Genomic DNA, 22,112 nt, shown 5'->3' on the forward strand with positions numbered 1-22,112 from the left:
AAATCAAAAGAAAAAAAATTGAAAAGAAAAAAAAATTGTATACGGTCTAGGTGCAGACGATTTAAAAGAACGTGAAAGATCCGTAAAAAAAAAGTCTGGAGACACTTCAACAAAAATTTTTCTAAAATTACATTCTACACTCCTTTATACCCATTTTAGTGAATTTTCACGCTATTAAAAAAAATTTTCCCAATTAGTGAATTCATTTTATACGCCACATCTTTAAACCTTTCTTTCATTCGAGCCTACCCTAAACCATACGACTTTCCCTTGCAAACCCCTTGAAGCCGACCCTCTAAACTAAAGATCAAGCCCTACCGAGTCTTATACGAAATTATAAGAGAAGAAACGAGAGAAAAAAGGCACGAGTGTGGGAGCATATTCGAGAGGAGGTAAAAGCCAAAAGAGTGAAAACACGAGCGTGAGTGCCGTACTTTCTTTCTTTTCTGAGTGAACGTGAGTCTTTGTGGTGAGGAATTTGTGTTATGTCTCAAAATCCCGAGCAAAACATGGTGGAAAGGACTGATAGACAACCGATAAGAAATGTTGGAGGAGGAGTTCCCGATTTAGGTCAACAAGCCCTCTTAAGGGAATTCCAACGAATGCTTCGAAGTGAACTTGAATCTATTAATGAGAGACTTGATCGAGTGGAAGGAGGACCAACACGAGAAGGAACCCCTCAAGGACCGAGAAGGGAGCGAGGGCGAGCAAGACCTTTCGTGGATGATCCCTACGAGCCAAGCGAGGTGGAAAGTGACCAAGCGTCGAATCAAAACGAGAGACGACGAGGTCAAAGGAATAGGGGTCCTAGAGATCGAGGCCAATTTGATGATGATTTAAAAAGTATTAAGCTATCCATTCCTCCCTTTCATGGGAAATCTGATCCGGAAGCTTATCTAGAATGGGAGAGAAAAATCGAGATGGTCTTCGAATGTCACAACTACTCGGAGAGTAAAAAGGTGAAATTAGCGGCAATCGAGTTCTCCGATTACGCAATGATATGGTGGGATCAACTCACAACGAGTCGAAGAAGGAACGGGGAGCTGCCAATCTCATCTTGGGCCGAAATGAAAGCCGTAATGCGTAGGAGATTTATACCTTCTTATTATTATCGTGAACTTTATCAAAAGTTGCAGAATCTTACGCAAGGAAATCGAAGCGTGGAGGACTACTTTAAAGAAATGGAGATTGCCATGATACGAGCGAACGTGGATGAAGATCGCGAAGCAACCATGGCTCAATTTTTAGCTGGTCTTAATCGTGACATAGCTAACGTCGTGGAACTTCAACACTACGTCGAAGTTGTTGATATGGTGCATGTTGCCATCAAAGTCGAAAAACAATTGAAGAGAAAGGAGCTAGTCGAACCTTTCCTAGCACCAACAATTCTCAAAAATGGATCCAAGGCACGGGCAAAGAAGATCTATCAAACCGCACGAAGGACCAAGTGGTGCCAGCAAAGTCTACCAAGCCTTTTGGCGAAACTAGTAAAGGCAAAGAAGTAGCTTTCCCAAACCGATCAAGGGATATCAAATGTTTCAAATGTTTAGGGAGGGGGCACATTGCTAGCCAATGCCCTAATCGGAGCAATATGTTTGTGAGATCCAATGGTGACATTGAATCAGAAGGAGAAGAAGAAAAAAATGACAACGAGGCTAATGTTCTTATCAATGAAGATGAAGAGATAGAATACGCGGTGGAAGGAGAGATGCTCGTTGTTAAAAGGAGCTTAAGTGCACAAAGCACCGGGGGTGAACTACAACGTGAAAACCTGTTTCATTCTCGTTGTCACATTCAAGGTAAAGTTTGTAGTTTGGTGATTGATGGAGGTAGTTGTACAAATGTGGCAAGCACATTCATGGTAGAAAAACTTGCTTTATCGACCACCAAACACCCGAGGCCATATAAGTCGCAATGGCTCAATGAAGGTGTCGAGTTAAAAGTAAGTAAACAAGCCCTAGTTGCGTTTCGATTGGGACGTATCATGAGGAAATTTTATGTGACGTGGTACCCATGCACGCGGGCACTTATTACTTGGAAGACCGTGGCAATTTGATCGAAAGGTCAAGCATGACGGGTTTATAACCAATACTCCTTCAAGTACCAAGGCGAAATATTATTTTGGCACCTTTATCACCAAAGCAAGTGATGGAAGATCAACAAAGATTGAAAAAGTCTGTGGAAAAATTGAGAGAAACGAACAATGAAAAAGAAATTGAAAGAAATGAAAATGAAAAAGAAAGTGAAAGTAAAAAAACAAAGAGTGAGAAAAATGTTTTGATTAACCATTGTCTTCATGTTTCTTCATCATTTCAGGTTAATTCCACCAAGCAGCTTCGATTACATTATATTCCTGAGGAAAGAAGGTTCATCTTGCGAGAAAACGGTAACACCAATTTCCAAATCGATAATTTCAAGGATAAACAAGGTTTGATTTCTGAAAAACTAAAAACAACTCTGTTTTGTTCAAGAAGTGATGACATTCGTGACTATGATGAGTTTGATGAAGAAGTGAAAGGTTGTTGGCCATTGTTAAATTTAAATGTGCAAAACTTGATTCGATTTAGTGATCTTGTTTGTTTGGACCGACTAATACTTGTCCCACATGTTGGCTCAAATGATTTATTGTCGACTTGTGGTTACTCTTTAAAATCACTTTCTTCATTGGATGAGACTTTGCATAGTGAACGTGTGATAAATCAATTTAATTGTTTGAATCACGAGTGTTTGAATCCTTTTGATCAAGTGCGGTGTGGGATATGTGTTTATTTGAATGAACTGTTCATATTCGAAGAATTATTTCCCATGTCTAGGTCATTGATGCAATTGGAAAATCCATTTGGAAAGGTAAGGCTTATCTATATTCTTGAATTCGACAATAGCTTATTTGCTCCAATTATGATTGAAAATTTGGTAAGAGTTTGCAAGTTTTTAGTTCATCGTGTCATTCATAATTTTCTTTATTGTGTAGGTGACACCTTGAAGTGGCTTTGCCCTAAAGAGGGAGGGCAAGTAACTAATCGGTGTTATTTTCAATCTATTCATGAATTTCAGGTTGTTGGGCATAAGTTTGTTAAATTTAACAACCAAGGGGGCTTTGTTAAGGAAGGATACTTCGCGAGCAAATGGCCCGATTTGGGGACAAATCGCTTTAAAGAGGGAGGGGATGATACGACCCGCCCCCGGGAACGGCTATTGTTTCAGCCTACAAGCAAGGCTCGTCGTGTTTGCAAGCTGGAAGTAGCTCAATTTTATTTTGTGGAGCTTCATTTAGCTCGTTTCCAGCTCTTTACAAGCTCAATGAGCTCGAACTAGCTCAATAAACTCATTTTAGTTTTCTTTAGTTTTGCATTTTATTTTGCTAGAATAAATTTTAGTTAATTTAGTTTAAGCTAATTAACTAATTTAACTAGGTGTTAATTGTGTCTTTAAGTCATTTAATGTGTCTTATTATTTTCGGCATTAATAAGTTGAGTTAATTAATTTGTCTTGATCTAGTTAAATTAAAGATGTCTTGATTTTATTTAGTTTGTCTAAATTTATACATGCAATAAATTTGTCCAAATTAATTTATGTGTCATGTTTATTAATATTCTAGTTGTCACAATGTTAATTAGGATGTTCACATTATGTTTTTAATTAAGTTCATTTGTGTTATGTAGGTGCACTTAATTTGAAGATACATTGGGCGATTCATGCATGTAGATTCAATGTATGTGAAGGTGCATGTGCAATGGTTTAATGCATTAAAGTTGATTAATTTTAGTGTTTTTCAAGGCAACTATTAGGCCAAAAGTGTCCAAGTTGTTCATCCCTCCAAGCTTGGCGATTCTCTTCTCAAGGGAGCATAAAGGTTTGTTCACACCATGGCTGTTCGGTTCAGCCATGTTCACACCATGAGGACTCTTCAAAACCGTCCATTCACACCCCAAAAAGGCTGCTCAAGTTCTCTTTTAATGCTGGTCGTTTTTCATCAAGAGTTGCCTAATGAATGAGTCAATTAAACTCATTAGGTGAACTTGGTCGCTACATGAATCTCAAATTCATTTGATCAATTTGGAAGCTTTAATTTTGCTCACCATTCAAATTAATCTACATTGGCCAATATACATGGATTTAAGCTGAATTTATTTCAATGTTTGCTTAGATATTAAGTCTTGAACTTGTCTATTCGGCTACTAGTCACTCAAGCTATAAATAGTTGCTGAATTTCTTGTAAAGGGACTTTTGCCATTTTGATTATTGAATTAAGTATTTTGCGAGAAATTCTTCTCTCAATTTCGTCCAAAGACTTAGTTGGCTTATCTACTAGTTAGTGGCATCAACCTTTGTTCTTTGCATCCCGAACTTATCACTTTCACCCAAAGTGTGGCGTTCATTTGATACCGAGGTTCCTATTACATCCGTTTCCATTTCACCTTAAACCAAAAATTCCATACCTTTAATATTTGTTTTCTTTCTTTCTTAGTCGAAATATCTTACCAACCATTTCCTTTTAACCTTAAATGAACCATAAACACCTTCATTGAACAAATATAACTCTTTGAATCAAGACGAACGAAACTTCATCGTTAAGACGATCGGGCAACGAAAACGACTCGGATTCATCAACGAGGACGGGGTCGTATCACAAGGGGTGGGGAAGAAAATGAAGAACAATGAAGAGAGAAAAGTGAGAGAGATGTGAAGAATGAATGGTTTTGAGATGTGTTTGAAGTGAGCAGCCAAGGGGGTATTTATAGGTTGAGATGGCTACTAAAACTAGCAAAAATTAGAAGCCATAGAGTCCCCCCATGTTCGGTCACACATGTGGCAAGTTTGAAGGTTTCAAACTTGCTATTTTAAGGTAAGGGCAAATCTAGAAAGGCATAAATAGTGGAGGGGTTTAAATGCAAATTGAAGGAGTCATCAAGGGCTATTTTGCAAGCCAAATAATCTTCCAAACAAGCTGATTGGGTCAGCATGTGGGACGGTGTTGGGCTGCCCAGTGCTCGGTTGGATCGATTTTCTCAGTTCAGCTCAACTAGGCCTTTTTAAATAATTAATTAATAATAATTTATTTAACCCAAATTAAATTGGATTAAAATAAAAATTAATTATATTATAAATTAATATTCATACTTTGGACCGTCCTTAGCTGAAAATATAATTTGCCTTGGTACTTCAAAAATCGCTTCTCAGTTTTGCGCTTCTAATAGTGTCTGCCAAGCCAATTTTAGCCCTTTGTGCGAATCTATCGAAAATGATCAAAATTAATCAAAATTTATTATAAAATTAATTAAAATTCAACATGTTAATAATTTAAGTATAATTTAATTATTTTATAATTATTATATATTTTTTGACAAGAATTTTACTGAAATTGCATGAATTTGAGTTAAAAATGGCATTAAAAAGTGTGTATACTTTCGTATTTCCACACCCCTAAACTTAATTCATTGCTCGCCCTGAGTAATGCACAAATTTAAAATAATTTCTCAGAAACACCTTTGAAAAATTCCTTCAGAACAACATTTTTCCCCAAAATTATGAATTTAGTATACTTATACTCAAGAGCAAGAAATTTGATATTTATGCTACTTAAGTATAGATATCATTCAAATTAATCTAAATTATTATTATGATAGAAAAAATAGACTAAATGCTTTCTAATAAAGACATGTTAAATCCCTACCAATTTGATTTTATTCCCTTATTCAAGATTAAGTTGCAATCATTAAGTTTAACTTATACCTTCATATGTTGAACATAGCAATTTCTCTCCACTAATGTGGTAGCATAGAAACTTGAATCAATAGGCCTTTAAAAAGTTTGTAATGTTGCTAGGCTAGGGGTAGGTAAAAGATAGATAAATTTAGGTTAAAGACCCTAGACTCAGCTTGAATTGGACCTTCGAAATAATTACCTTCAATACACCAACTTACTTTGCTTCCACATGCTCTTTTGTACATCTATTTTCTTCCAAGTACATATGTTCTTCTTCTTTTTTTGTTATTTTTCTTTTCTTTTCTTTTCTTTTTCACGAGCATTTTATTGTATGCACTACAAGTTTTTGAGCATTTGATACTTCTTTTCAACTCCCCCAAACTTATTTTCAAAGAATATTCTAAATAGTACTGAGTCTAGTGTTTGGGACAATTTAAAGATAATTAAGAGAAAACTGATGGCTAAATATTGCAAGAGTTTAAATAAAATTAGGCTATATAGTCTCAAAATTGGGTTTCAATGGATTAAAATTCATCAAGGTTCACTTGAAAGGCTCAAAGCGGTCCAAAAAAAAGTTGCCTAAATCATTTTCAACATTCCATGCTTCCTAGGATTCACCTCAAGAAACTACTAAGTCAATTCTAGAGACTTAAACTTTCATGCATGCCTAACTTTCCTAAGGAACTAAAAATTTTACGGTATAATTTGCATGCTTTATTAAAAATACATTTATGTCATAATTCAGCTAACATAACAATTATTGAAATAATCAAACTTTATTTATACTGAAGCTTAACATACTTAACAAAATTTCAAATTTTTGAACAAAATATAACCTAATCATATTTAAAAGAAAAATTTATTCTAAGAGGAAATAATTTCAATTTTTCAGTCCCCTTACTTAAGATGAACAATGTCCTCTTTACTAAAAGTGAATAGATACTATACACCGGGTAGGGTTCTAGAAAAGAGGAGGTGAGTCAAATTGACTAGTTAAGTACCAAGCTCTCTCTAGATCCAATCCTACATATGTATATATATATTGCCACACTTTGTACTTTGCAACTTGTTCATTTTTATTTATGATTTCCACCTATTGTTTTGTTATGCGAAAATAAAGTTCCTAATAAAACCTAATCCTAAAATATTAAATAACCTAAGAATGGAAATAAAATAAAGTAAAGAACCCCCTTTTATTTATTTGTAGATCCCTCTGAATTTGACTCATCTTTTGCTCTATCGTCTTTATTTTTGCATGAATCACTCCACTCCTTTTTTGATAGTGGACTTCATGGTTCAAATAAGAAATCTGGAAACTCAGGCACAAAAATGAACAGGTCATTAAATATTTTCGTAAGAACGCTTCTCATTAAGTCATCTCGTATTGAATATCTACAGTAAGCTTGTTGCTAGCATTGTATATGTTGCATTATGTCCACCAACTTTGACAACTCATCTCGAAGATCTAAGCGAGGAGATTGAGTCTTGAACATTGAAGTTGCAATCTCAGGTTCAGTTACTGATTCCATTGGTTGTCTTATTAGGGATTTCAGCTAACTATATAGATTCGATCTCTGTGGGATTTTCTTCTTCTTCTTATTCGGGATCCTCGCTTTCTTCAACTCTTTGCTATAGAACAGAGTCTCCAACTATTCGGTAGAGGTCCCAATCTATGATTGTGCCCTAGCTATAACCTGTCTTCTTTACGTTTGCAATTATTTTAAGCTTTTAAGCACAAAATTGTTATCGTAAAAGGAAAGTAAGCTGGGCCAGAACGTCCAGCAACATAATTCTGTAATTCTCTCAAGATGATTTTTCTTACATCAATGATCTTTCCAATTAAAATCGAGTATAATAAGACTATTCGCTCAAATGAAATTGTAGTCCCATGTTAAATAAGCATAAGGCTGAATCAAATGAAATAGAACCATACCTTCGCCAGTTGTATCAAATAATATTCTCTGCAACAAGGGTGAATTCCTTGCTTTGACACAGTCCACTTGGAACTTGGAACTGTAAATTCCTCGAGAATTTTTTGTAGATTTTTAGACTCAATATTTCTCATCAAGGATAAATATTTGTCGTCTTCGAAATCAAGTAATTCAAAAAATTCATTAATAGCGTTTGAGGTTATTGGTACCTTGATTCCTTGAACAAAAAATTTTGTTAATTCGTTTGAGGTTAAACATGCATAAAATTCATGAACTAACTCCTCATCTGCACTAGGTCTTTTCTCACAAAATAACTCCCAATTGAGAGCTTTAGCAATTTTTCAAATGCACACCACAAAATCAATATAGTTTCTTTCTTTCAACGTGAAACCTATTTTTGGGTGCATCTGTTGATCCCTGAAAACGCTTTCATATCTCATTTTGGCTTCTTCATAGTGGAATTTGTTTTGTGATTCGTCAATTTGGACAGAGGCTTGAGTTATGTTGTGATGCATGATTAACCTGAACATAAGATGAAAATAAATATTTTCTCAAAAATTAAATTAGTATAAAATATTAACAATTCATTAAATCGAAAAATTAAATTAAAACAAATTAAAATTTAAGGGAGAAATTTTTCTTACCACCTTTGTATAAAAATTAAGAACTCAAAGAAAAACAAATATAAATCAAAAGAGGTGAATTTAGGGATGGTTGGAGGGTTATCGGCTAAGTATGGGGTGTTTGTGCAAGTAACAAGGCTGGTGTGCTACACGGATGCTAGGAAGCTATTAGGCGTCCAGGCAGATGTGTAAGGGAGTAGTAGAGCCTGGCGTGAGCAGTTGCACGTGCAACAGGCAGCAACATTGGGCAAGCAGCAACGTTGGCGTGGGGGAGTTGGAGCTGGGAGCGTAATGCCCCAAAAATCCCTTATATTTATTTTTGTATGTTTGTGACACAAATATCTATCAACTTTAGTGGTTATGTGTTCTGGGAGTGCTTGGGAGGTCCCATATTCAACCATTAGCTTGGGCAAAGTTTTTTGGTTTTTAAATGAATAAACCTTTATCTCTAACTAGTAGGCTTATAAGTAAAAGTTGGTAAAATATGACAGATTGGGCCTGCTGGTCTAGTGGATAAGTGGTGTGTTCGTATGCTGGGGGTCAGGAGTTCGAGTCTCTGCGCGAGCGAAGGATTTATTTTTGCTAGATGTCATGGAGGTGTTTGAGTGGAGTCAGAATTCTAAAGACAGTGGGGTGAATGTGGATGGTTTGGAGTGTTTAAGGGGTGTGGGAGTGAATTTAGGGATAAGGGGGAGAAAATTTGGGGATTTTGGGGGAAGAATATCCAAAATCTAATCATTTTTCTTTTCTTCTAAAAAAAAGAGTCAGTTTTCTCTCCACCTTCCTAACAAATTTCGGCTTTGGCATTGGTTTTCTCTCATTTTTTCATGTCGACTGTTCTTCTTCCGTGGTGCCGAATATTGCTATGATTTTTGGCTATTTTCCCCCTCTCCTTTCTTCTTTTTATTTTTCTTTTGGTTCTGTCAATTCCCTCATTTCCTTTTTGCTGCCGATTTCTCTTGTTTCCTAACCTTCTTCTTGTTGCCGCAACTTGACATATCCATTGTGCTTTCGTGCATTGGTGGTAAGTTTCATAACTGTGGTGTATTTTGGTTAATGGATTCTTGGTAATCGATGGACTGTTTCATTGATAAAGGTTAAGGGTTGGAGCAATTCGGTTAGTGTTGGATCAGTGTGGTTTTGCTGTTACTCGCTTAGTAGGTAAGGTGGTTGTGTTTGTGAATTAGGGGAAGCTTAATGATACGGGGGTTGCGCGCGGACCAAGATCGAGTTGCCAAGTCACGAGAAACTCCTACGAAAACCCTAAACCATTAGATCTGAAACGAAACAGAAAATTAAAAGATTAGATTTTTGAATTTTCAGATCTGAAATAAAATCCCCAAAACAGGAAAGAATCAAATAGAGAATAGAAATAAGTGTTAATAAGGAATCTTGAAACCCTAGAAGAGATTGTGATTCTACCAATTGAACACCAGATAGTTTTCCCAAATTTCGCAATCTAATTTCTCCCAAAAGAGTATGGATGAATCGGCAAGAACCCTAGAAATTGGAGATTTTGGGCTAATTCCTTAAGATAGAAAAAGGCTGAAAATACAATAAAAACAAAAAATAAATTAGATAAAGATTCAACATAGCGTAAATAAAGAAAGAATTGACAAGAAGAAATTAAAAGATAAGTCCTAAGAAGCCTTGAAATCCCGAAAGGTCTCACAACTCCCTTCAAACGGCTCTAATCTCCCTCCAAAGAATATCAATGGCAAGAAGAAGGTTGAAGATGGCTCCACAATCAAAAAGATTGTTAAAACAACTTCTAAAGAAAACTCAAGAGAAAATCCTTGAAGAACTCAAAGAGAATTTTCACTCAAATCAAATCAAATTTTCAATGTAATTGTAATGTAATGTAGGGTGGTGGCCAAGCCATATAAATAGGCCTTTCAAATGTTTTCCTAATTTAATTAGAACACTAAAACTAAAACTAAAAAAACTCCTAATTATTTTAATATGGAAATTCGCCAAGGGTCTTTTATTTGGGACTCTTGGACCTAATATAAAATTTAAACTAAGTAAAATAAATAAATAAATAAAAATAAAACTTTACAACTTGGGCCACTTTGACAATTTGGCCCGATTTTCAACTAAGTATGGGTGGATTTTTGATTGGGCTTGAATCTTCTTATTGGGCCTTGCCTCAAGAATTTGGGCTTGTGATCCATCTCCTACCGAAATTGAATCGTCGATGCTCAGAACGGAGATCCAATGCGCTTTGGCTACAAGATTTGGTGTCTTGGACCAAGATTCCCAATATTTGAAATCTTGATTTTCCTTTCTTTTGTGTACGCATCTAAGGCCTTGCTAACAAACTCTGGATGGTCCCATTTAGTTTGGAACGCATTTGTCGGACCTTTGATCTCGTATCATTCCCCTTCCTCAAAAAGATTCGACCTCGAATCTGAAAAATCAAATGGGGACAAGTCAGCCACATTAAAAGTAGAACTTACATTGTACTCACCAGGTAGATCAATTTTATAGGCATTATCGTTGATCCTCTCGAGTACTTAGAAAGGCCCATCGCCCCTTGGGTCCAACTTGGTCTTTCTTCTTGCAGGAAATCGTTCTTTCCTCATATGGACCCAAACCCAATCTCCGGGTTCTAGGACAACCCGTTTGTGCCCCTTGTTTGCTTTGTTGGTGTTGGCATCATATGTTTTGGCTATTCGTTGCCTAGCCTGCTCATGTAAGGATTTCACCAACTCAGCTTTCTGTTCACCATCTAAATTAACAATGTGTTCAAGTGGTAATGGCGCAAGATCAAGTACTGTTAGTGGGTTAAAACCATAAACAAGTTCAAATGGAGAATAACCAGTTGTAGAATGAATAGATCTATTATATGCAAATTCAACAAACGATAGGCATTCTTCCCAATTTCTAATGTTCTTTCCCACAACAGATCGTAATAAAGTCCCTAAGATCCGATTAACTACTTCGGTTTGGCCATCAGTTTGGGGGTGACATGTAGTGGAATAAAGTAATTTAGTACCAAGCTTACCCCACAATACCTTCCAAAAGTGGCTAAGAAATTTGACATCTCTGTCAGAAACAATTGTTTTAGGGATGCCATGAAGTCTTACCACCTCTTTAAAGAATAAGTCTGCTACATGTGTAGCATCATCTGTTTTGTGACAAGAAATAAAATGTGCCATCTTCGAGAACCTGTCAACAACAACAAATATACTATCTCTTCCTTTCTTATTTCGAGGCAAACCTAGAATAAAGTCCATGGGTAAATCTACCCAAGGTGAAGTAGGAATCCGTAAAGGAGTGTAAAGGCCATGAGGCATTACCTTAGATTTTGCTTGTTTGCATGTAATGCACTTGGAACATACCTTTTCGACATCCTTTTTCATATGTGGCCAATAGAAGTGTTCTTGCAAGATATCCAGTGTTTTGGCCACTCCAAAATGTCCCATTAAACCTCCACTATGGGCCTCATGAATCAATAAGTCTCTCATGGAACACTTTGGTATGCATAACCTGCTCATACGAAAAAGAAAGCCATCTACAAGATAAAATTTATCGAAAGCAAGATGTCCACAATTCTTATAGATATGGCGAAATCAAGATCATCATCATATAGTTCCTTAATATGTTTGAACCCTAAGACTTTAGCATTCAATGTAGTTATTAAAGTATATCGCCTAGACAAAGCATCTGCAACTACATTATCTTTACTGCTTTATATTGTATCACATAAGGGAATGTTTCAATGAATTCTACCCATCGAACATGTCTTTTACTCAACTTACCTTGTCCCTTTAACCATTTAAGAGATTCGTGATCTGTGTGTATGACAAACTCATTAGGCAAAGAAATAATGTTGCCATACTTGAAGTGCACGAACTAATGCTAATAGTTCTTTGTCATAAGTCGAGTAGTTTAACTGCACCATTCAATTTCTCACTAAAATAAGCAATAGGTTGCTTATCTTGCATTAAAACAAATACCAATTCCAATTCTCAAGCATCACACTCAAGTTCAAAAGTTTTAGCAAAATCGTAATTTAAGCAAAGGAGCATAACATAACTTAGCTTTTAGAGTTTGAAAGGCCTTTTCTTGGGTTTCACCCCATTTGAAACCCACGATTTCTTTATAACCTCTGTCAATGGGGCAGCAATAGTAGAGAAATCTTTCACAAATCGCCTATAAAATTAGCTAAACCATGGAAAGATCTCACCTCGCCATCGATTTAGAGTCGGCCACTCCTTAATTGCCTTGACTTTGTCCTCGTCGACATGAATACCTTGAGCACTAACTATGAAACCTAAGAATATTAGTTTATCACAACAGAATGTGCATTTATCAAGGTTGGCAAATAATTTTTCAGTTCGCAGAATATCCAAAACGGTTCTAACATGGAAAACATGATCATCTAATGACTTGGAGTAAATTAAAATATCATCAAAGTAAACTACTACAAATTTACCCAAGTGAAGCCTTAAAACATGATTCATTAATCTCATAAATGTACTAGGTGCATTAGTAAGGCCGAAAGGCATAACTAACCATTCATACAATCCAAATTTTGTTTTAAAAGCTGTTTTCCATTCATCCCTTCCTCATTCAATTTGATGATAACCGCTTTTAAATCAATTTTGTAAATATTATTGAACCATGTAATTCATCAAGCATATCATCAAGTCTAGGGATTGGGTGTCGATACTTTTATCGTTATCTTGTTGATTGGGCGACAATCAACACACATACTAAACGCACCATCTTTCTTTGGCACCAATAAGACAGAACAAAGACAAGGACTTAGGCTCTCACGAATGTACCCTTTGTCTAGTAAGTCCTCAACTTGCCTTTGCAATTCCTTTGACTCCTCAGGATTGCATCTATAGGCTGGTCTATTTGGGATTGAAGCTCCGGGTATTAAGTCAATTTGATGTTCTATCCCTCGTAAAGGTGGTAAACCTTTAGGGGCCTCACTAAAAACATCCTCATAATCCTGCAAAAGAGATTGAAACACACTAGGCAAATTTTCGTTAATGTTAGATAAAGATAAATAATTTTGCCTAAACCTCACAAGGATACAAGGTCATTTATTAAGTAGGGCTCTCTTCACATCTTTTTTTGTTGCCAAAAGATTTTTTTCGCTCATTTTACCACTAGAGGATTCACTCACCTTTGGGCTTTTTAAATTTTGACTTTTTCCACTACTATTAGCCTCTTTTCTCTCTGTCTTTTGTACTTGCTCTTTCTCCTTACCCCTCACAAAATTTTATCATCCTCAATTGATCTTTATATACATCAAGAGGATTTAAAGGAGCAAAAGTGAATTTCTTACCTTTAAATACAAGGGAGTATCGATTAAGTTTACCTTGGTGTGTAACATCGCGATCAAATTGCCAAGGTCGTCCAAGGAGCAAATGTGCCGCATGCATTGGGACTACGTCACACCATACTTCATCTTCATAATTGCCGAGTTTAAAAGTGACCAAGGACTGTTTTGTAACTTTAACTTTGGAACATTCATTAAGCCACTGAAGGTGATATGGCTTAGGGTGTTTGGTGCAAGGTAACTTTAAAGAATCAACCAAATAGCTACTCACCACATTTGAGCAACTACCACTATCAATAATGAGTGAACATAAGTTACCTTTAATAAAACACCGAGAATGGAAAATATTGGCCCTTTGGCTATCATCATCTTTCATCTGAATGTTAAGGGTTGACGAACTACAAGGCATTGAAAATCAACAAAGTCTCCTTCTCTGGGTGGTTCAACCAACTCTTCGCCATTATCACCGCTATCAACAAGTTCGCATATCCGGATCTGCTTTTATCGTAGTCGGAAGTATACTCACCATTATCTTTTAGAAGAAGGAATCTCGTGTTAGGGCATTCCCTATTATAATGACCACGCCCTTTGCACTTAAAACATTCAACCTCACGAGTCCTCTTCACACTCGAATCACCTAAATTGGGCTGCTTAGAAGGTGTTTGCGTTTTAGCAGAGCCCCTTTTTTCCAATCTGATTGCTTGTTACTCAAAGAAGACTTATTAGTAACAAAAGGTGGTTTTGAACTCTTAAAATCAGAATTGGAATTGTTACCTCGGTAATATTGTGAAGTAGAGAATGACCCAAACCTTTGTTCCTTTAATTGTTGCTCGATCTCAATGGCTTTGTGAACTGCTTCTTCCAAATCAATATAAGTTTGTAGCCTCAATGTATTAGCTATCGGCTGTTCAAACCATCAATGAATTGAACCATAGTTGTTTCTTCATCCTCCTCCATGTTAGCTCTCCGAATGAGCATCTCCATCTCTTTAAAATATTCATCCACCGTCCTACTACCTTGGATAAGTCTTCTCGACTTTGTTTTAATTTCTCTATAGTAGTGAGGTGGAATAAACCTTTTACGCATAATCTGTTTCAACTCATCCCATGTCGAAATCTCACCTTCATAATTCCGATGGCGGTTTACCCCAAGTTGAGTCCACCAACTTAATGCATAATCAGAAAATTCCAGTGTTGCTAACGCTACCTTTTCATCATCCGGACATTTATAATACCGAAACATAAGTTCAATCTTAGATTCCCATTCACAATAAGCGTCAGGATCATTCTTACCACGAAATTGGGGAATTGTGAATTTCGGTTTTGCCAAAGAAGGTTGCCCACGATCATGAAAATCATCATCCATTCTAGTGACACGTCGAGGGCCGCGCCTTTGGGGTTGGTTATCCCTATCTTCTTTGATTGGATGAGGTTCTTGATTCAATCGCACCTCATTGATGGTAGCAGTCAAAGCTCAAGAGCAAGAATTGCTCATCCAACTGTTGTTGGAATTTTTAAATATGTCACCATTATTATCACTGTAGACATTTTTTTAAATCGCAAAACACTCAACTCTCAAAATAAAAGTTAGCAAACCTCACCGTTAATCACTCAAAAGAAAATTCAAATTCTCAATGAGGTAGAATTCAATCTTGTGAGTTCTTTATCGAGTTTATATCAACCAATTAGAGAGTGGATGAATCGATTTACCAAAGAATCCTAATGTGCACTAGGATGCCAAAACCGACGAGACACCAATTGATTCGTGTTGCACCGAGGAAGAATTGGGCACACGTTTAAATCCTACTAACACAAGAAACAAGAAGGTGTTAGATATTGTAAAGGAGAATAAAAAGCAAACAAATGAAAACCTACAGCTAAGAATCAATAAAAATTGTTGAAAACAGAAAACCCAAAAAGCTGGAGTAACTTGACAACTTCGTTCGAGGTGTTCCCGATCTCAAAAATCACAAAATTAAATTTGGAATGTCTTCAAATATTGAATTTTGATCTGGAAAATTTGGGCACCAAATTCAACCCGCTGAATATTTTTTAATTTTTATTGATTTCGTCTTTTTCAATTTTTGACTTTTTCGACTTATTTTTTGCGGGAAATATTTTGTATATTCAATAACAGTGCCAAAAATATGTATGTAAAATTTTAGATCAATCAGAAAACGTTTACCCACTCAAATGAATTTTTTCAAAATTTTTCTGGTAAAACTGCTGTTTGTAATTTAAAAATAGAGATCAGTTTAGAAATCAACCAAGAACACCCAAAACGCCCAAAATCTGATACCAAATGATACGGGGGTTGCGCACGGACCAAGATCGAGTTGCCAAGTCACGAGAAACTCCTACGAAAACCCTAAACCATTAGATCTGAAACGAAACAGAAAATTAAAAGATTAGATTTTGAATTTTCAGATCCAAATAAAATCCCCAAAACAGTAAAGAATCAAATAGAGAATAGAAATAAGTGTTAATAAGGAATCTTGAAACCCTAGAAGAGATTGTGATTCTGCCCAATTGAACACCCAGATAGTTTTCCCCAAATTTCGGTAATCTAATTTCTCCCAAAAAGAGTATGGATGAATCGGCAAGAACCCTAGAAATTGGAGATTTTTGGGCTAATTCCTTAAGATAGAAAAAGGCTGAAAATACAATAAAAACAAAAAAAATAAATTAGATAAAGATTCAGCGCAAGCAGAAATAAAGAAAGAATTGACAGTAAGAAATTAAAAGATAAGTCCTAAGAAGCCTTGAAATCCCGAAAGATCTCACAACTCCCTTCAAACGGCTCTAATCTCCCCTCCAAAGAATATCAATGGCAAGAAGAAGGTTGAAGATGGCTCCCACAATCAAAAATATTGTTAAAACAACTTCTAAAGAAAACTCAAGAGAAAATCCTTGAAGAACTCAAAGAGAATTTTCACTCAAATCAAATCTGAAATTTTCAATGTAATTGTAATGTAATGTAGGGTGGCTGGCCAAGCCATATAAATAGGCCTTTCAAATGTTTTCCTAATTTAATTAGAACACTAAAACTAAAACTAAAAAAACTCCTAATTATTTTAATATGGAAATTCGCCAAGGGTCTTTTATTTGGGACTCTTGACCTAATATAAAAATTTAAACTAAGTAAAATAAATAAATAAATAAATAAAAATAAAACTTTACAACTTGGGCCACTTTGACAATTTGGCCTGATTTTCAACTAAGTATGGGTGGATTTCTTGATTGGGCTTGGAATCTTCTTATTGGGCCTTGCCCTCAAGAATTTGGGCTTGTGATCCATCTCCTACCGAAATTGAATCGTCGATGCTCGTAACAGAGATCCAATGCGCTTTGGCTACAAGATTTGGTGTCTTGGACCAAGATTCCCAATATTTGAAATCTTGATTTTCCCTTTCTTTTGTGTACACATCTAAGGCCTTGCTAACAAACTCCTGGATGGTCCCATTTAGTTTGGAACGCATTTGTCGGACCTTTGATCTCGTATCACTTTTCCTTTCTTTTGAGTATGAAGATGTAATTTATTGTTAACATTGGGTCTTTCAGAATTGGCAGCAGCGAATTGTGGGAGTGGTAACCTGTCTTGTTCGGTTTCGCAGAGCGGAGTTGCTTGGTTTTGAAGGTAAGTAACGAATGGATTGAAAGAATCATTGTCAATGTTTTGGTTTCGAATTAACTACGAATTAAGACTGGTTGTAGGGTTTGTTTGTCGACCATAGGTGCTGGTGATCTCAGAAGTGCATTTACGTCACGAACGAACCATATGTGTAAACACAACACAGAAAATTAGTAATGGGCAAAAAGCTAAAACGTGGGACTGTTGACGCCACACAGGCGTGTGGTCGCTCGTGTGGTAGGTCGTGTGATTGAACACAGACGTATGATTGACGAGGCTGGTCATGTGCGATACACGGGCCAGACCGAATTAGGCCGTGTGGGCTACACGAGTGTGTGGATCGACACGGGTGAACCACACGGGCATGTTGGATTATTGGGCCAAGCTGTGTGATCCACATGGCCAAAGCCATTTTTGGGCTGTCTAGGCCACACGGGCGTGTGGGCTCATTTTCACTGTTTGTTGGCTAAGGTTGCACGGGTCGCCCGAGTCGACTGCAGTCCTACTGTAGGGTCAGTAAGCTTACCTAGACCCCTAGTTGACTGCGATATCTGTATAACTGATACGATTATGCATGTTATAATAAGCATGACGATGTCCCACTAGTTTAATATTGTATGCCATGATTTTCTGTATGATATTATGTTTTAGCATGTCATATATGTATATTGCATTGCATTGGGGTAGGGGTTTATATTGTTCGGAGGAAGTGCACTGAAAGGCCTTGAGCCTAATTTACTGGCAGTTCAGTTGCAAACCACTGTCTAGTGCTGCATTCGATACTTTTTGGAGTGTAGAGATGGGTGGGTTGATTATATCCCCACATGGAGTGTAGGGTTGGACGGAGTTGGAGTGTAGAGGTTGACTGGGTAGAATTTAATATTGCATATCTGTTACTATATTGAATATGGATGCTGTAATGGGCCAAGGCCCAAACGCATAACTGCTACTATATTGTAATGGGCTAAGGCCCTAACTGAAACTGAAACTATTATTAAAATGGGCTTAGGCCCAGAATATGATTGCTTTCTGTCTGCTTGTTTATAGGGGGATTACACACTGAGTTTTCGTAAACTCACCATTCTGTTCTATCTGTACAGGTGACCCCCAGACTTAGGCGGATCAGAGCGACGGAGGACTCTGCAGTGGCCACACAACTCCTTTTTTACACTGTTTCGTACTTAATTAAGTTTTTAAAGTTTTATTTGGGGTAGGAAAAATAGGGGTTTAGAAGAAATGCATGTGTTTTAGCAAAATACCCACAAGGACAGAATATGTTTTAGAAAGCTTTCGCAATGCATAATGTTTTGAAAACTAACGACTGAAAAAGAATCATGCTTTTAGAATTAATAAAAGATATTAAGGAATTCTAAACGGAAAATGTTTTAAACAAAGATACTATTTTCTAACACACTACCATGTGACATCGCCAGATTCGACACTAACGTCCAGGCTGAGTTTGGGGTGTTACAGGCATAATGCTCGCAGAGCAGGACGTGCAAGGCAGCAGCAGCGCGTAATGGAGGCAGGTGCATACGGGGTGAGTTACTGGCTGAATAGAGCTACTGGGCGGTGCTATTGCTGGTGGTTTTTTTATGCTAGGATTGATGATGGAATAGGTGATTGAAGGTTGGTTTAATGAGTGATGAATGACGGAGAAGGTTGGTGGAATTTTAGGGAAAAGGTAGGAGTTTAATTAGAATTCTTAGAACAATAGTTAAAATTTTTAAGTTCTAATTCTATTCAAAGTTAACAAAAATTAATAATCAATATAATGCATATTAAATTATTATTTCCTATTAATTTATTAAAACAAAAACTTATTAAACAAAATATGATCAAAGTTAAACTAATCTCGATTTTATGCAAAGTTTATAATAATTAATATATATTATAAGAAATATAATTATATACTAGTTATTATCATCTTATTTATTAAATTAAATTAAAAACATTTATTCTAGATGCCTTTAAAATATTTACAAAAAGAGACATCTAATTTTTAATACTTACAAAATCACCAACCAAAATTTGAAAATAATTCAATTAAGTACATTGACTTAAAGAAAATTTGAAATTGAGTTGCAATTAAGACTTGAATCAAAATTGACCCTTTTATTTGAAAAACTAAAAATTTATTTTTCCATTTAGCGAATAATTTCTCGGAAGATTATGTTAAAATCAATTCCCAAGAAATATTGGGGGGTCAGAAGCGGTCCCGCTTAAGTTCCAATATCCTAGACAGAATTTATTTAAACACACAAAACTCGAAAATATACCCTAAATAATTTAAAAAAGAAAAATAAGAAAAAATAAATATCTGATAAAATGAACGACATTTGATCCCGTTCAATTTTATTCCCCAGAAAGATTTTAAGCGCTGAGCATTGACTCAAAAATTACCTCCCTTACTTTGAAGTTCAACAACTCCGTAAGGATAAACTTGGTGAATCGTAAATGGATCAGACCAACGTGATTTTAACTTACCTGGAAAGAACCTTAATCTGGATTTGAATAATAAGACTTGCTGACCTGTTTCAAATTCTCGAACTCAAATGTTCTTGTCATGCCATCTTTTAAGTCGTTCCTTGAGTAACTTGGCAGTCTCATATGAAACATTCTGACGTGATCCGACTCGGTTGATTGAGTCGAGTTCACTTAAGATGCCCTATCGTCGATGAGAAGTTCGTTCGAAATTGTTTTAAGATGAAGATTGTTTTCAATTTAAGCGTAAGACTTTTAAAAGGGTTCAAAAGATAGGCTAAATTTAGATATTTTGTAGGTTCGGTTTAATAAGAAAAGAAATAAAGTTTATATTTAATAAATAGGATGGAGATGGAAAAGTGAACTTAAGTATCAAGAACCATTCAATACTATAGAAGTATTGCCCCGGGACTTATATTGCTTAAGGTGGGTTAATGGAATATCGAAGATGGACCTTGACCCGTTAGCTATATTGGGGTAAGAACCAAAGGTATAAAACGATGGATGAATGCCACACCAAAATGGTGATAAGTTCAAAGAGTCGGGTTGACGCCACTAGCTAGCTAGATAAGTCAGAACGAGACTCGAACGAAATAAGAAAGGAGGTAACCTCACAATCAAGTTTTTAATCTTCAAGATGTCTAACCTTTTTTACAAAGATGAGTAAACTATTTATAGACCTAAAATGCCTATTCATATTCGGCATCTATGTTGTTCACACTAACTTAAATTCTGATCACATAGTTATTTAACATGTTCACACAAAAAGCATTAAAATTCGGTTCATGCTTGAAGAGGGTACATGAATTTGGCCGAACCATCATGATGCTTCACTTGATGGATTCATGCATCCTTAACCTTGAAGAATCTCCATAATTCCATGAATGTGCAGCCCTTCAATGCTCATACATCTCTCTTGGCCTAATGAGGGCTTAATGTGCCTGAAATACTTGAATGGTCATCTTGAAAATGCATGAATCAGGCATGAAACGTCCCAATGTATTTTCCTCCATAAATATGATCCATGAATCTTCAAATACATGAACAGTCAGCAGCTCCCTCTTGCACTAACACCCCAAATACATGTGCTCCTTTAAATGCCGTCTATTGAACCGAACAGTGCATGAATCAACCTTAATTGCTCCCTTTCACATTCGCTGAACCTGCAAAGAATTTAAACAATTTAAATGGTTATAGATTCAGCTGATCTTGGACAAAACAGCATGTAGGCAAATTAAATAATATGCTAGGACAAATTAAAAACACTTAAATAAATGTCTAGCTAGTAATTAAATTCGGCTAGCTCAAAAAGATGTGAAATAATTAATGGACTAATTTGAGCTAGGAAATTCGGTCATGAGCTATATGAAATTGAATAAATTAAAGCCAATACTTAATTTATTTAAATGATAAAAGAAACAAGATGAAAGTAACCTAAATTGAGCTCAAACGAGCTGAAATGAGCTCAAATGAGCTGATTTGAGCTGAGTGTAGTTCAGGGAGCTGAAATTGAGCTAAAGTCAGCTTGCACTAAGGTGCATGGAATCTTCAAGATATTGACTCGAGTTTTAACATCATCAAGGAGCTGATTCTCCTTCCAAAGTTTAAGAAACAAAGCTGAAACAGCTTCTTGAAGGTGAGTAGATCAAGCTCGGGTCATTGGTCCTTTTGGGAGCTTGATGCATTCTAAGTTAGGACTTAGAGAGGCTTGGGGCATGGTCACGTCACATTCAAAACTCTTCTAACTCATTAAGTTGGAGCATTCGTTTCTCTTTAGCAAGCTTAAGATCTAAGTTGAGTTGTTGGAGAGCCCAATAAGCTTTGTGTTCTAAATCCAAGGGTAAATGATTGGCTTTCCCAAAGGCCAACCTAAAGGGTGACATCCCTAAAGGTGTCCTGTATGCTATCCTATAGGCCCATAAAGCATCGTCCAGTATTTTGGACCAATCTTGCTGGTTCGAGCAAACTACCTTCTCGAGTATGCCTTTAATCTCTTTGTTTTCCAGTTCAACTTGCCCATTCGTCTGCGAATGGTAAGCAGTGGCAACCTTGTGCTTTACTCCATGTTTGTCGAGTAACCATTTCAACCATTTGTTCACAAAATGGGACCCTTCATCATTGATGATAGCTCTCGAGATTCCAAACCTTAAAGAACATATATTTCTGCAAAAACTTCATCACAACCTTAGCATCATTTGTCGGATATGCCTCGGCCTCAACCCACTTAGACATGTAGTCTACTGCTACCAATATGTACTTGTGACCAAAAAATCGAGGGAAAGGACCAAGAAAGTCAATACCACAAACATCGAATAATTCTACCTCAATGATGTTTGTTTGGGGAATTGGAACGATAGAAATATGCAAATGTACACAATCGCAACAAGTAATAAAGTGACAAGTAAATGTCAAGTTATCGTACCCATAGAGACTGTGAAA

This window comes from Gossypium raimondii, chromosome 7, assembly GCF_025698545.1.
Source record: "Gossypium raimondii isolate GPD5lz chromosome 7, ASM2569854v1, whole genome shotgun sequence".
Taxonomy (NCBI): Eukaryota; Viridiplantae; Streptophyta; class Magnoliopsida; order Malvales; family Malvaceae; genus Gossypium; species Gossypium raimondii.